Raw genomic sequence first — 17,613 nt, 5'->3', positions numbered from 1 at the left:
GTGAAGGGAGTGCAATTTTCATGACACCACTCATTCCAGACTAAACTAAACCGCAAAGTGAGATAAAGTAAAGAATTCAAAATGATGCAATGTTGTGACATGAATCGTACAGATTTACATAACTAGAAGAAAAAGATGAATCCTCAAAACCTAAAAATGAGAGGAGGGATGGGAGATCATAAACCTGTAACTAAAATGACTATTTTTCAAGTTAATCTGATCATATCAAAATCATGCAATTAAAAATGTATAAAGATAACAAAGCTGATAAATCAACTGACAATCAAAACTACAACATATAAAAAACCTACAATAAAAACTTAGAAATATCAAAACCTAAACATAATTTCATCGAAGACGAGTCCTCAAAAACTGATAGATGATGAGTCCTCAAAAACTGATAAAAGTAAAGGTTTGTTGAATGTATGAGTGCTTAAAACTAATAAAATTGATGTGTACACAAAACTAATAAAATTGACGAGTCCTCAAAACTACAAATTTTATAAAAACTATTAACGTTGAAAATTTATCAAACCGATGAGTCATCAATCTAGTTGTTGAAGGCATGAGTGCTCAAAATCGTATTCTTAGGATTGATTTTAGATTTCGGTCAAAGATCTAGTTTTCTACAATTTTTAAAGGTTAGTGATTACAACGGCAAAGATAAATCCATGTGTGTGGGGAATAAAGATGAAACCTTTAATATGTCATATTTTATGGTAGAGAGAATCTTGTTTATTAGAAGTAACAATGTAGCGAAAGGAAATATGAAAGTGAGTGGTAGGTCTACCAAAGGGCTTCTGGCCCAGCGGTATCCGTTGTTGCCCTCCATCCTTGAGCTCGAGGGTTCAAGTCCCGTGAGAGACATAGGTGGAGAATTAGGAGTATTGTAGGAGTAGAATAGATTTGTTGTTCCAAAAAAAAAAAGAGTGGTAGGTCTAGTTTGTAACGTCCCAAAAATACCTAGTAAAATTTTTATTTTAAATAAGTCATAACCATTCATACATTATCTCAAAAGACGATTAGAGTAAAAGTATTCTCAAAACATCAGAGTAAAATCATAAATAATCATTGCAGAATAAATCTGCAGGGGATGTAGTGCGATCAAGTCAGACTCTTCTTTTTAAAACTTAAAGTACCTGCAAATGCTTAAACCATAAAACCATAAGCACAAAGCTTAGTAAGTTTCCCAAAATACCACATACCAAACATTCAAGTGACATAGGCTACCCACATGGTCTTTCCTTGAAATGTCGAGGGCTAAATCTCAGTCTTACATACAAGAGTCATAGGCTACCTCCATGGTCTTTCCTTGCAGTGTCGAGGGCTAAATCTCGATCTTACATACAAGTGTCATGGGTTACCCCATGGTCTTTCCTTGCAAGTATCACAAAGACAACCATCATCCTGCAAACATAATCTAGTGGGCCGGCATTGGTGCGTTCAATCAACGAGTATAGTGAAGAGACTCACCTGAACTACTCATTAGAAGCTTGACCTTTACCTCAGCAATAGAACAGCCAACCCAAGCTTCCTAAAGCCAAAACAAAATCAATCATTGCTCAAATACTCGATTCTACACAAGTTTGACCAAAAGTCAAACTAGTCAAAAATTCAATGCTCAATGGTCAAAGTCAAACAGTCAACATGCAGTCTATTGCCACATCGTGGCCTTCCTTGGCCACGTCGTGACCATGCTAGGAAAAAACGGTCGAGGTTTCAAACTCCACCATGTTGTGGTCACCTTCTCCACACCATAAGAACTGTCTGAAGTGCCATTTCTTCACTAGGCACTTAATCCTTACAGATCTAAATCCAAAACTTCAGATCTACTCCTTCTTAATGACATAATGGATAACGTCTCCAACTTTATCCATTAGTACCTCATCCAAACGTAAAACCATGAGCCCTAAGTCCAATAAGCACTTAATATGACCAAAACTCAAACATGAGATCAATAACACTCAAGCTAAGACCTTTTCCTCACTAACTCAGAAGTTCATGACCATGAGAAAACCATATCAAGCTCTGGAGTTCCTCAAATTCCAAGAGTATCCAAGAATGGGACCAAAACATCCAAAAATGGGCTCAAACATCAAACAAGAAACACAAAGGTGATATAGACCATGAGATAAGGGTGAGAGGTGAACAATAAGAGAAGCCTTTTACCCAAATGATGGACCCATCATCTAGAAGAGTATGGATGACAACCACAGACTATTCTAGACAGTCCAATGGAACACTAGCAGGCTCACAACCTGTAGGTGTTGTGAACGATGTGTTCAACTGGTGTACTCTAAACCTTGACGACTATGCAGACTTAGTGCCTAAACTTTGGCGATCATGCAGACTTGATGCCTAAACCCTGGTGACTATACTGACTTAGTACCTAAACCCTGGCGACTATGCGGACTTAGTGCCTGTTGTATAAACCCTGGCGACTATGCAGACTTAGTGCCTAAACCCGGTGACGATGGACTTCGTGCCAATTCCCTAGGATTATCCTTAGGAATAAATGAACAAGGAATAACTGATTTTTAGGGTAGATCCTTAAGAGTAAAGAAGATAATGGGGATGGGTAATTGGGTTGATTAATTGTTTGAAGATTAAACATAATAATTATATTATTATGGGTTGAAAATCCTATGTACTCACCAGGTTTCCCAACCTGACCCACTCAGTTTATTTATATCACATGTGTTGATATGAAGTCACATTACACTGAGAGATTATAGAGATATAAATCACTAGTGATAATGAATGTAAGTTCTGTTATGCTTATGTTTCTATATTGACTATGACATCCCAAATGTTTTAAAATGTATAAAAATACTTTTCTTTGGAAATGCCTTGGTAACGTATTTATCATGTTTTACTGGGAACAAATTCCGCAACATTTTTATTAAAAAATGTACTCTGATTTTTATAAAGCATAAACAAAATCGTCGTTTCTGGCAGTGAAAATGGGGATGTCACAGTTGGTATCAGAGCATTAGTTTAAGTAAACTAGGAATAAGGATTTATTTCTAGACTTAAACTTATAATTCTAAGCGATGATTATGAGGAGTGTGTCTAATATATTTTAGGTAGAACACCTGAATAGACACAAGCAGTAGCTTATTTAGGGAGGATGCCTAACATGCTTTTATGTGCTTAATAATTTGTGATGCTTTATGCTATTGTTTGATCGGATCTATGGTCTGTTGCCGACCGGATCTTGAAATTTTATGTGTTCAGATTTCTAAACGTTTAATTACGATATTAGAACTGGTATATAATTTTTTGAGGTAATAACGAAGAATACGAGTCTAAAATTTCCTCTATCTTTATTCTCGTCTCGATACACCAAATGAATGCTCTGATGTGCAGAACATCATGATGAAGAATCGTAGTGAATTGAGTGAATGGCGGAAATGAGAAGGCTTACGATACTGAATAGTACCTATCAGAAGATAGTGTAAGAATGATATCTTGCCTTTAGAATATGTCTAATAAATAATACGTCTAGTACGGGAGAAGTACACTTTCAATTAGTAGAAAGAAATATTTTTGGTATAATCCGTGAAGTTATCCCATCGTCTGACATTTCCATCACTAACTGAGTTGAAGTAGAATTGATGATTGAAGATACGCGTGGAAGAAGTACTAGTAGAGTCTAGAGAAAATTATATGATTGTTTGGACACATTTGTATGTGTTAAAATTATTTTTGTGATAATAACTTGGAGAACTGTGAGACAATACTTTGGACGAGTATGAGTAGGTGTGAAAGGTAGTTGAGGCCTATACTACCGGAAGCACATGACTCACGCTTGGATCAGGGAAAGTCACAAGGTTACCAATGCACTAGTAATTGATTATGTTTTGTTCATGCCTGTCGTTACCATCGTTTCGGTAATGACTAAGAAGATTATTGTTAATCTGACCCTAGTGGTCATATCAAATCGAGTCTGACTAAGATGATTATGTGACAGGAAGGTCATGATTGAAATCCTAATACGAGACAGAGTGCGGGTGCAAGATCAAGCACCGCCTGCAGTCAAGAAGTCAAAGAGTCAGATACCCGTTCGAAGAAACATAGAGGTTACAATTATTACCTAGGATGAAGAGATAACGTATGGAATCATTATATAGTCATATTTCTTTGATGATTCCGGGACGTAATCATCTTAAGGGGGAGATAATTGTAACGCCCACAGATCCGGACTAGTTAATTTAGAGGCAATAAGTGTCGAAAATGACTTTTTGACAAAAGATTATTTAGAATAAATAATCTTAACCAAGTTGTAGAATATATCTCAAGGATTCCATACATACAAAGAACGCCGAAATCCGAGTTATAACGAAGAAGATATGACCCGTCGAAGTTTTACGGCAAAACCGACACGACACGGGGAATCGTAAAAAGTGAATTTACGATAAAATACTTTCTAGCCTTAGTGATCTAAATGAAAGTCATAGTGTATTTTAAACCGAGAGTGTGCATAAAAAGAATGTCCAAATCTGACTTCGTATGAGAAAGTTATGATTTTTCTAAGATTTAGCATAACAGTAAACAGCCTGGAAATTCGAATTTTAGATTGGTCGATTTTTAGCCAAAATAATCTAAATGAGAAATGAAGATATTGTTAATAGGAGTTAAACGATAAAAATACAGTAAAAAATGGAGCTCGTATGCGAAAAATATGGACGAAGCTTAGCCTCTACTCTTCAAGCGCAGCGATTCGATGCAGATTTGTAAATCTGAGATAGAATAAGAATTAACCGACGAGGTCTAAATGAAGGTTGTAGTACTCATAAATACCAACGCGTGGATATAAAGAACGTCGAGAATAGAGCTCGTATGAGAAAGATATGGACGAAACTTAGTCTCTACTCTTCAAGCGTGGTGAATTCGATGCAATTTTGTAACTCTGAACTACAATGAGAATTAGCCGACGGGGTCTAAATGAAAGTTATAGTACTTGTAAATACCAATGCGTGGATATAAATAACTTAGAAATCGGTGCTCGTACGCAGAAGATACTGACGAAGCTTAAAGACTACTCTACGATAAAACCCCTATAAATAAAGGGTGAATCCTTCATATTTCTCACACCTTTCACCCTATCTTTCTCTCTCTAAGCCCCATAACCCCCCCTAAGCCTAGGTAAACCCCTAGCACCCGAAGGAAGCCACGAGGCTCCTGGATGCCCCAAGAAAAAGGGTCTTTCGGTTTGGAAACGCTGCTCCAAGGGAAACCCGATTTTCAGGAAAACCCGCTGTAAGTGAGCTACGCCTACGCTATTTTTAATATAACTTTTAGTTAATTATAGTAACGTTATTAGGACCTAATCGTAATTATTTGGGCTATTATTATGGGTTATATAAGTGTTGTTGTAATATCTTTTTAACCACTCGCGGTACGGGGGAATTTGGTTTGGAGGGCTGCTTGGGTTGCTGGATTCAGAAGTGTTATATGCCAAAATGATCCTGCCCTCCGGTGTTTCATGTCTGGCCCCTGTCTGTACATAGCGGGTGAAGAGTATTGTTTAACGCTTATATAATAGTAATAATAGCTAGACTATTAATTAGTCTGGGTAAAACATTAGACTAAACTCTAGTGGTAATGGTACTAGGATTTGTCGAAAGAAATTGTTTTAAAGTAAACGAAGTGCTATCCGAGAACCGCGTCACCACCTTATCAAGTGAGTGCATAGTTACTTTCATCTTACACATAAATATGAAGTATTTAATATAAATTACGTGCTGTGAGTGCATAGTTACTTTCATCTTACACATTGATACGAAGTATTTTATATAAATTACGTGCTATGTGTGCATATTATCTGAATACTTGCTGTCTATGCTGGATGAACGATTTTATACATGCTTCAAATGAATTAAATTGTATATGTATTTTATATCTACAAAATATGTTGGGTAAAACATGGGTAAATGAAATATGAGTCGGATGATGAGATGAGAGGTGATATAGACCATGAGATAAGGGTGAGAGGTGAACAATGAGAGAAGCCTTTTACCCAAATGATGGACCCATCATCTAGAAGAGTATGGATGACAACCACAGACTATTCTAGACAGTCCAGTGGAACACTAGCAGGCTCACAACCTGTAGGTGTTGTGAACGATGTGTTCAACTGGTGTACTCTAAACCTTGACGACTCTGCAGACTTAGTGCCTAAACTTTGGCGATCATGCAGACTTGATGCCTAAACCCTGGTGACTATACTGACTTAGTACCTAAACCCTGGCGACTATGCGAACTTAGTGCCTGTTGTATAAACCCTGGCGACTATGCAGACTTAGTGCCTAAACCCGGTGACGATGGACTTCGTGCCAATTCCCTAGGATTATCCTTAGGAATAAATGAATGAGGAATAACTGATTTTTAGGGTAGATCCTTAAGAGTAAAGAAGATAATGGGGATGGGTAATTGGGTTGATTAATTGTTTGAAGATTAAACATAATAATTATATTATTATGGGTTGAAAATCCTATGTACTCACCAGGTTTCCCAACCTGACCCACTCAGTTTATTTATATCACATGTGTTGATATGAAGTCACATTACACTGAGAGATTATAGAGATATAAATCACTAGTGATAATGAATGTAAGTTCTGTTATGCTTATGTTTCTATATTGACTATGACATCCCAAATGTTTTAAAATGTATAAAAATACTTTTCTTTGGAAATGCCTTGGTAACGTATTTATCATGTTTTACTGGGAACAAATTCCGCAACATTTTTATTAAAAAATGTACTCTGATTTTTATAAAGCATAAACAAAATCGTCGTTTCTGGCAGTGAAAATGGGGATGTCACAGTTGGTATCAGAGCATTAGTTTAAGTAAACTAGGAATAAGGATTTATTTCTAGACTTAAACTTATAATTCTAAGCGATGATTATGAGGAGTGTGTCTAATATATTTTAGGTAGAACACCTGAATAGACACAAGCAGTAGCTTATTTAGGGAGGATGCCTAACATGCTTTTATGTGCTTAATAATTTGTGATGCTTTATGCTATTGTTTGATCGGATCTATGGTCTGTTGCCGACCGGATCTTGAAATTTTATGTGTTCAGATTTCTAAACGTTTAATTACGATATTAGAACTGGTATATAATTTTTTGAGGTAATAACGAAGAATACGAGTCTAAAATTTCCTCTATCTTTATTCTCGTCTCGATACACCAAATGAATGCTCTGATGTGCAGAACATCATGATGAAGAATCGTAGTGAATTGAGTGAATGGCGGAAATGAGAAGGCTTACGATACTGAATAGTACCTATCAGAAGATAGTGTAAGAATGATATCTTGCCTTTAGAATATGTCTAATAAATAATACGTCTAGTACGGGAGAAGTACACTTTCAATTAGTAGAAAGAAATATTTTTGGTATAATCCGTGAAGTTATCCCATCGTCTGACATTTCCATCACTAACTGAGTTGAAGTAGAATTGATGATTGAAGATACGCGTGGAAGAAGTACTAGTAGAGTCTAGAGAAAATTATATGATTGTTTGGACACATTTGTATGTGTTAAAATTATTTTTGTGATAATAACTTCGAGAACTGTGAGACAATACTTGGGACGAGTATGAGTAGGTGTGAAAGGTAGTTGAGGCCTATACTACCGGAAGCACATGACTCACGCTTGGATCAAGGAAAGTCACAAGGTTACCAATGCACTAGTAATTGATTATGTTTTGTTCATGCCTGTCGTTACCATCGTTTCGGTAATGACTAAGAAGATTATTGTTAATCTGACCCTAGTGGTCATATCAAATCGAGTCTGACTAAGATGATTATGTGACAGGAAGGTCATGATTGAAATCCTAATACGAGACAGAGTGCGGGTGCAAGATCAAGCACCGCCTGCAGTCAAGAAGTCAAAGAGTCAGATACCCGTTCGAAGAAACATAGAGGTTACAATTATTACCTAGGATGAAGAGATAACGTATGGAATCATTATATAGTCATATTTCTTTGATGATTCCGGGACGTAATCATCTTAAGGGGGAGATAATTGTAACGCCCACAGATCCGGACTAGTTAATTTAGAGGCAATAAGTGTCGAAAATGACTTTTTGACAAAAGATTATTTAGAATAAATAATCTTAACCAAGTTGTAGAATATATCTCAAGGATTCCATACATACAAAGAACGCCGAAATCCGAGTTATAACGAAGAAGATATGACCCGTCGAAGTTTTACGGCAAAACCGACACGACACGGGGAATCGTAAAAAGTGAATTTACGATAAAATACTTTCTAGCCTTAGTGATCTAAATGAAAGTCATAGTGTATTTTAAACCGAGAGTGTGCATAAAAAGAATGTCCAAATCTGACTTCGTATGAGAAAGTTATGATTTTTCTAAGATTTAGCATAACAGTAAACAGCCTGGAAATTCGAATTTTAGATTGGTCGATTTTTAGCCAAAATAATCTAAATGAGAAATGAAGATATTGTTAATAGGAGTTAAACGATAAAAATACAGTAAAAAATGGAGCTCGTATGCGAAAAATATGGACGAAGCTTAGCCTCTACTCTTCAAGCGCAGCGATTCGATGCAGATTTGTAAATCTGAGATAGAATAAGAATTAACCGACGAGGTCTAAATGAAGGTTGTAGTACTCATAAATACCAACGCGTGGATATAAAGAACGTCGAGAATAGAGCTCGTATGAGAAAGATATGGACGAAACTTAGTCTCTACTCTTCAAGCGTGGTGAATTCGATGCAATTTTGTAACTCTGAACTACAATGAGAATTAGCCGACGGGGTCTAAATGAAAGTTATAGTACTTGTAAATACCAATGCGTGGATATAAATAACTTAGAAATCGGTGCTCGTACGCAGAAGATACTGACGAAGCTTAAAGACTACTCTACGATAAAACCCCTATAAATAAAGGGTGAATCCTTCATATTTCTCACACCTTTCACCCTATCTTTCTCTCTCTAAGCCCCATAACCCCCCCTAAGCCTAGGTAAACCCCTAGCACCCGAAGGAAGCCACGAGGCTCCTGGATGCCCCAAGAAAAAGGGTCTTTCGGTTTGGAAACGCTGCTCCAAGGGAAACCCGATTTTCAGGAAAACCCGCTGTAAGTGAGCTACGCCTACGCTATTTTTAATATAACTTTTAATTAATTATAGTAACGTTATTAGGACCTTATCGTAATTATTTGGGCTATTATTATGGGTTATATAAGTGTTGTTGTAATATCTTTTTAACCACTCGCGGTACGGGGGAATTTGGTTTGGAGGACTGCTTGGGTTGCTGGATTCAGAAGTGTTATATGCCAAAATGATCCTGCCCTCCGGTGTTTTATGTCTGGCCCCTGTCTGTACATAGCGGGTGAAGAGTATTGTTTAACGCTTATATAATAGTAATAATAGCTAGACTATTAATTAGTCTGGGTAAAACATTAGACTAAACTCTAGTGGTAATGGTACTAGGATTTGTCGAAAGAAATTGTTTTAAAGTAAACGAAGTGCTATCCGAGAACCGCGTCACCACCTTATCAAGTGAGTGCATAGTTACTTTCATCTTACACATAAATAAGAAGTATTTAATATAAATTACGTGCTGTGAGTGCATAGTTACTTTCATCTTACACATCGATACGAAGTATTTTATATAAATTACGTGCTATGTGTGCATATTATCTGAATACTTGCTGTCTATGCTGGATGAACGATTTTATACATGCTTCAAATGAATTAAATTGTATATGTATTTTATATCTACAAAATATGTTGGGTAAAACATGGGTAAATGAAATATGAGTCGGATGATGAGATGAGAGGTGATATAGACCATGAGATAAGGGTGAGAGGTGAACAATGAGAGAAGCCTTTTACCCAAATGATGGACCCATCATCTAGAAGAGTATGGATGACAACCACAGACTATTCTAGACAGTCCAATGGAACACTAGCAGGCTCACAACCTGTAGGTGTTGTGAACGATGTGTTCAACTGGTGTACTCTAAACCTTGACGACTATGCAGACTTAGTGCCTAAACTTTGGCGATCATGCAGACTTGATGCCTAAACCCTGGTGACTATACTGACTTAGTACCTAAACCTTGGCGACTATGCGGACTTAGTGCCTGTTGTATAAACTCTGGCGACTATGCAGACTTAGTGCCTAAACCCGGTGACGATGGACTTCGTGCCAATTCCCTAGGATTATCCTTAGGAATAAATGAACGAGGAATAACTGATTTTTAGGGTAGATCCTTAAGAGTAAAGAAGATAATGGGGATGGGTAATTGGGTTGATTAATTGTTTGAAGATTAAACATAATAATTATATTATTATGGGTTGAAAATCCTATGTACTCACCAGGTTTCCCAACCTGACCCACTCAGTTTATTTATATCACATGTGTTGATATGAAGTCACATTACACTGAGAGATTATAGAGATATAAATCACTAGTGATAATGAATGTAATTTCTGTTATGCTTATGTTTCTGTATTGACTATGACATCCCAAATGTTTTAAAATGAATAAAAATACTTTTCTTTGGAAATGCCTTGGTAACGTATTTATCATGTTTTACTGGGAACAAATTCCGCAACATTTTTATTAAAAAATGTACTCTGATTTTTATAAAGCATAAAACAAAATAGGTCTTGTTCAAGGTTCTAAATAACGTAAGGTGCGACTTGACGACAAGTTAAAAGTTAAGCCATGACAAGCCTTGGCGTTTTTGAAGGTGTGACTATATTATATAAATTAAAAGATATAAATCATATAATTATTGAATTTTATCAAATATATGAAGTTTTTAGAAGTGTTATATTAATATCTGATAGAAAAAAGTTAACAAAAACTCATTTATTTTAGGCCCGGTAAAAAAACAAAAAAAAAAAAACAAAAAAAACTCACGCCTTGAAAAAAACTCACGCCATAACGCGATAAGGCGCGCCTTGAAACGTTATTTGGGCGCCACGCTTCACAAACCAATCTTGGATGTTTTCATAATGGCTACACCACGCCTCGCGCCATGGCACGCTGTTTAGAACCATGATATTTTTTGGCAGTGAAAATGGGGATGTCACAGTACCTCCAATAACTCAGAAATGTGAAGAAGATGTTGGATCTAAGCTTTCTCCTTGCTTCCTTGCATCAAGATGAACTTCTTTCTTATTCAAGTTTCACCAAAAGAGGACATTAACCTCAAGATCAAGCCACCAAGCTCATTTCCATGGAAGAGAGGCTAAGGTTTCGAAATAAAGGGATGGAGGCTGAAGAAGATGACCTAGAATGGGGGTTAAGATGCTTAAATATTAGAGAAACCCTACAAATACGTGGGCTTAGGCTTGAACTTCTTTCCTCTTCAAGTTTCACCAAAAGACACATTAACCTCAAGATCAAGCTACCAAGCTCATTTCCATGGAAGAGAGGCTAAGGTTTCGAAATAAAGGGATGGAGGCTGAAGAAGATGACCTAGAATGGGGGTTAAGATGCTTAAATATTGGAGAAACCCTAAAAATAAGTGGGATTAGGCTTGAACAGCTACCATGCTTTGGCGGCCTTACGTCATATTATGGTGGCTCTATAAAACACGTATCCCTTTCCAGCATGGCCACGTCGTGGGCATCCTTACACCACGTCATGGCATAAATTTTTCTTCAAAATTTCATCTTTAGTCATTGACGACAAAATGCTTAATCAATCTGGAATACGGGTGTTACATGGTTCAACTTTGGAGGAGATGAAGAAAGGTAGATAAAGATAAGTGGAAGGTGTGGCAGGAGGAAAACTAGAAATGAATGGAAGGGCTTTAGGTGGGGTGGGGGTTAATTTATTTTCTTTGTTGTGTTTAATTAAATTAGTGAAAATTTCTTAACTACAATGAAAAAGGTATAAATTTCTTTTTACATGAGCTACGTATCAACCACAAAATAAAATGAAAACATAAGAAGCATCTCATCAAGAGAAAAAGGTTAGGAACTCAACATATGACTTTTTGTAAAGCACGGGGAGCGATTATGTAAATTTTTTTCTAGTTTTTTAACTATTCACTATGATGTGAACTGAAAATCGGATCATCGGGTCTTAATATCGGATCTGGATCGTAGATCACAGAATGGTGCCATTAGCGAGTTCAAGAATCGATTCATGTTGTCACTAGGTAACAAAATCGTTAGAACCGCCCCATGGATTGTGCCCTAAGAGCAGGCTCTGACGATCAAGTTAGATATGTATGTGAGGATGGAGATGGTTTCTCTTGGTTGAGAGAGAGAGCCATCTTTTTGGGGAGAAGTGTATAGTGGATGCTCATCAAGTCCCTTAGTCTGATGTGTCGATCATATGAACCTTGCGAGCCTTTACTCAATGGGGCTGAAAAGCTTACCGTAAATTGTGGAGTTGGGCTAAGAAGTCATGCAACTACATGCTGAGGTTTTGAACCTTCGCAAGACATGATTAAAAAGCTTACTATAAACTATGGAGTTAGGCTAAGAAGTCAAGCAACTCGAGGCGAAGGTTATAAATCTTTTGCAACTTAGCGAAATTGGGCTTAACATTAACCAATTTGTGTATCTGCCCCGACCAAGGTTCTAAATAACGTAAAGTGTGACATGGCGGTAATGTTAAGCCTCAAGCTTTTCTGAGCCTTAGCAAGTTACGTCGTTTGTAATGCGTGACTTGATGCGACAATTTTGTATATAATTAATATTTTATATGTATTTTCAACTATTATTCTATTTTATACATATATATATATATATATATATATATATATATATATATATATGAGTTAAGGCGCCGTTTTGGTAAAGCTTGGCAGCAGACACAAACCTTGAAGCCATGGCAAACTTTTTAGAACCTTAGCCCCGACTGATCAGTCCAAACAAAAATATAATGGCAACTTTGTGCCTTAGTTAGTAGTAGTTCGTGCCTGATTCCCTTAGATATAAGTTAAGAAGTAGTCATGATTGCAACATGGCTACTATGTTGGTCATTAAGTTAAGGCTTCAAGCCATTGAGTTTTAGATAGGTCAAAGCCAGAAGCTTTGGAACTGTTTGTCATTTTTTGTTTGTCATTTTTGGTAGGTAGTTTGTTTACAATGGTGGTTATTGAGTCGAGGCCTTCGGTCGTTTTACTCTAGGTAGATCAAAGTCATGGGCATTAGAACCGTTTTTCATTATTGTTATCCACCCCTTTTTTTATATGGTGGTTACTGGGTCGAGGCATTGGGTCATCATACTATAGGTAGGTCAAAGCCAAAGGCTTTTGGAACCATTTATCGTCTCTGTTATCTACTCAATATATATATATATATATATATATATATATATATATATATATATATATATATATATATATATATATATATATATATATATATATATATATATTGGTTATTAGGTTAAGGCCTTCACACATTATTAGACTCAAGATAGGTCAAAGTCAAGGGATTTGTAATTGTTTTCATTTTTGTTATCCACTTTGAGTTCATAACTAATATAATTGTGCAAAATAAAACATAACATGGATAATTTCATATGGAATGTGGGTTGAAATGTTGTGAGATCATGCAACATGGCTATCGGGAGAACTTGTGCAGTAGGGATGCTAGCGAGAGCTAGGTAGGAAAGTTGCTGTCTGGAGCCGAGCAACGGGGATGTTGGCAAAAGCTATGCGATGAGGCTGTTGTCTAGAGTTGGGCAACGAGGCTGCTAACAAGAGCAGGGCAACCAAATTGCTACTGTGGTCCAGGATAATGGTGGCATCTCTCGGGATACAATGACATGTACAGTATGGACTTGCATAATGTTGTTTTATTCAGCTCTACAATTATAAAAAAAATAGAAATGACACTTATGCATAATGTTGTGTTATCCCTTATACCCCCCTCCTTTTTTGAAATATCCCTTTACGTCAAGATGGATAACAAAGAGGGAGTGTCTCCAAAGCTTTGAGTTGGTTTGCATTCACGTGTTTGTGCCTTGTTCGTTTATACATGACAAAGTAAACATCATTAAAAGTATGTTTTACAACTCTATACTATGTGAAGAATAATGAAATAAAAAATGGCACAAAACTGTTAAAATGATATCACATAATTTGAACCATTTTTGTAATCACAGAAGTTGAACTGATAACTTTTTTTTTTTTTTTTTTTTTAATCGAATAAGTTGAACTAGGAAAATGAGTGGCTACCACATAAGCAGTATGGTGGTTCACCTTCTCTCCGTTTTTATCATTAAAGAGTAACTGAACTAATAATGCTAACAATAATATCTTAGGAAAAAAAGTAGGTTTATATGGAAGTAAAAAATGTTGTAATTTGAATGGGTAAAAAATGTTGTAGTTAAAAATGCCATGTATACACCACAAGAAATTAGAAACTTGAGCTCATTGCATATAAAGACGAGTTAGAACGTAAAACTATATGGTTCAATATTTAAATAAAACCAATAGAAAATAAAAAATAGCAGTTGCGGGTTCGGATCTAGTCGAATTGTATAAGGGAAAAATTAAGTACTTACAATTGTACTCAAGGAGGGATAAATATTAACAAAAGCTCAATAGCTTTGATGCTCATAAAATAAATATTAACAATGAATAAATAATAAAAAAAATAAAAACAACAACTACTGCAATTAAACCTACACCTAAAGTATCAATTATCAATTCACACGATAATTGTTGTGGACTTTTTGATGGTCATGGATATAATTTCAACATAATTTATTTAATTTTCACATAGTTAACAAAGTAAAATATTTACGGGTAATGACAAATTGGTTCGGTGGTTATAAAGATAGAAGGTTGGCTATGAATATTGAATTATACCTCCAAGAATATTAGGCTATTATAAATTATGAACTTTGAAAATATGATTTATATATCTTTTTATCTTTAAGGTGGTTCATTTAATTTTTTGAGGTAGGTCACAATTTTGAATTTTATATACCTTGTTATTAAAAAAAAAAGTAGGTCAATCCACCATAGTAACACTTATCCTTGCCACTACTGCATAGTTCGTTCATATAATAATAATACTCTTGAATAGTTATTGCGTGTAAATTACATATTGATAATCAAAACCCATGATGAATTTTGTGGGGAAGGCAAAGTATGTATGTCAGCAGATTTCTCTACATGCAAATATATGGGTGCGTGGATTACTTTCTTTGAGTACTTATTGCTTTTATTTGACCACCTCTTCTTTAGAATTAATGTTTAATATTGATTATAAACAATATGACTATCAATCCATTGTATAAGCTTGATAAAAGAGAAAAAGTTTAGCACTGATTCAACATGAACACACAAAAAGACTTGTTAACCACAAATCCAAAATAAACTAATGTACCTGAAAGCGAATCTGATATGGGCAAATTTGGTATAGAAATGAAAAGTATGGGAATATGTCGAGAATCATGAGCGCATCATATTGGAATCAGTGAAAACATATCAAGGAAAGATCAGTAAGCATCATTGATGAATGCATCAATTTTTGAGAATATATATTTAGAATTTCAAAACAGGGTATAACCTTGACGATCAAAAACCCCATAACAAGAGCTTCAACCGATGTCGAAATACTTTGAATCGGTAGCAAAGGATTTCTTGGCTAGGGTTAAGCAGCATCTGGATCGGCCTCTAATGGTAGTGCTTGCGAGAATCGTCGATAAAGAAGTGTTGAAATATGTCCTTATTATCAAACTAAACATTAATTCTTAAAGAGGGTAAGGTTTGTATATTGCGTATTAGTGTTGGGTGTATTGTGTATTTATCATGCAGGATTTCGGGTTGATGCGCGGATCTTGGGTTGCTCCATGGAGCTGTTTACCCAAAGTATTTAATGTGTTGTTCCTTCTCATTTGTGATCATTCGTTCATTTTGTAATATGTATACAACTCTTTCTATTCTCTCGTGTTAGGGTTTCCCAGTATTAAGGTTTCTCTATGTTAGGGTTAGATAGAATTAAAGATTCTTTTTCTGTGAGATTGATCTTGAGGTTTATGTAATCATCTGAGTGTGAGTGTGAGTGTGAATGTAGAGAGGTTTCAGTTGTAAGTTGATGTATGATCGAACAGGTTTATAGTGAATAAACTATTCAAGTTGGGAATTGTTGGTGTTTTTACTTTCTTGACATGGTCTCAGAGCTTCATGCTCCGTTTTCTTCTTCTTCGATGTTCATCAGTGATTTTCTTCTCCGAACGTCGTCATAAATGGTTGTTTCTAACTCCTTTCTTTCGTGTTGGTTCTTCACAGTTTATGTTCAATCTAGAGGTTGATTCTTGAAATCTTTGGATCATCTACATAAACTGCTTTGATTTTTGGTTGATCATTTCGATTTAGGGTTTCCTCCTTGTTATCGTTTATACCGGAACAGTTCTTGTCTTTAAGATTCTGGTACTGTAAGTTTCTTTGTGGTTTCTTGCAGGTTGGTTCATGCGTTGCTTGTGCTGGTCGCTTGCTCTTGAACATCTAATTGAACTGTAGTAGGCTGAACTTCGGTCGATTAATCTGTTTATATGAAATAACTCTCTAGGGGTTGGATTTCATCTCCGATAAACCCTACGTAGAGAACAGACAAATAGAGTCGATCCTTCGAGGCTTCACCTTAATAGCACTGTGAGGGGTCTCTTGTTCCCTTTTCTTATCTCTTTTCATATGTGATTAGGAGATACTGGTTGTCTTATGTACACCGTTTAATGTTGCTTGTCTCTATTCGTCTTGTTCAAGTGTTTTTCTTGACTCTGTATCAATTGTCTTGGACCCCAACAAACGTGGTGACCATCTGGACTTAAAGTCAATACATGAGTCTGATTTTTTGATTGTCTGATTCATTCTTTGTGTAACATCCATAAAACTTGAGCCAATTTAAAACTTTTTAAATTATTTAAAACGATTCAATTATTACAATTTGTTTTCAAAGTTATTTAAACATCAGAGTTCCTAGAAATCATAATCATTAATCAAGGAAGTGTACGGTCACGCCTTCACCTTCCCTCAGTCATCTGCTGAACCTGAAAAAATAAACTGAAACTGTAAGCTCGAAGGTTTAGTGAGTTACCCCCAAAATACCAACGACATACCGATATAACCATATCATATAACATATAAGCAAACAGAACAACCATGCATCTCGAGTCTACAGTGTGACTGGTCTGCCCACACCGGGCCCTTAGTCCACCTGGTCCACTCTCTGAGTCTACAGTATGCCTTCAGTCTATCTGAACCTCTCTCCGAGCCTTCAGCACATCCGGATCACCTCGCAAGGCCTTCAGCTTATCCAGACCGCTCGCTGGGCCTTCGGCTTGACTATGTGCCCTCATGGGCCTACAGTCTATCCGGTCCGCGCTGGGTCTGTTGGCCATCAGCACAAAGCATGACCACCTCAACCCAACCCCCAATCAAACAACCATGTGCACATATAACATATAATCACATAACAGTCTATAGACAACAAACCGATCTAACTGATCATATAACATAGCAACATCCTATAACCAGGATACCGACCTAACCGATCACTATCATAACATCATCATATATACCGGGATACCGACCTAAACTAGGTCACTAAACATAACACCATCCTGACCACCAGGATGCAGATCTAG

Source organism: Lactuca sativa, chromosome 3 (genome assembly GCF_002870075.4).
Source record: "Lactuca sativa cultivar Salinas chromosome 3, Lsat_Salinas_v11, whole genome shotgun sequence".
In the NCBI taxonomy this organism is placed as follows: domain Eukaryota; kingdom Viridiplantae; phylum Streptophyta; class Magnoliopsida; order Asterales; family Asteraceae; genus Lactuca; species Lactuca sativa.
Note: the sequence above shows the minus strand (reverse complement) of the source record.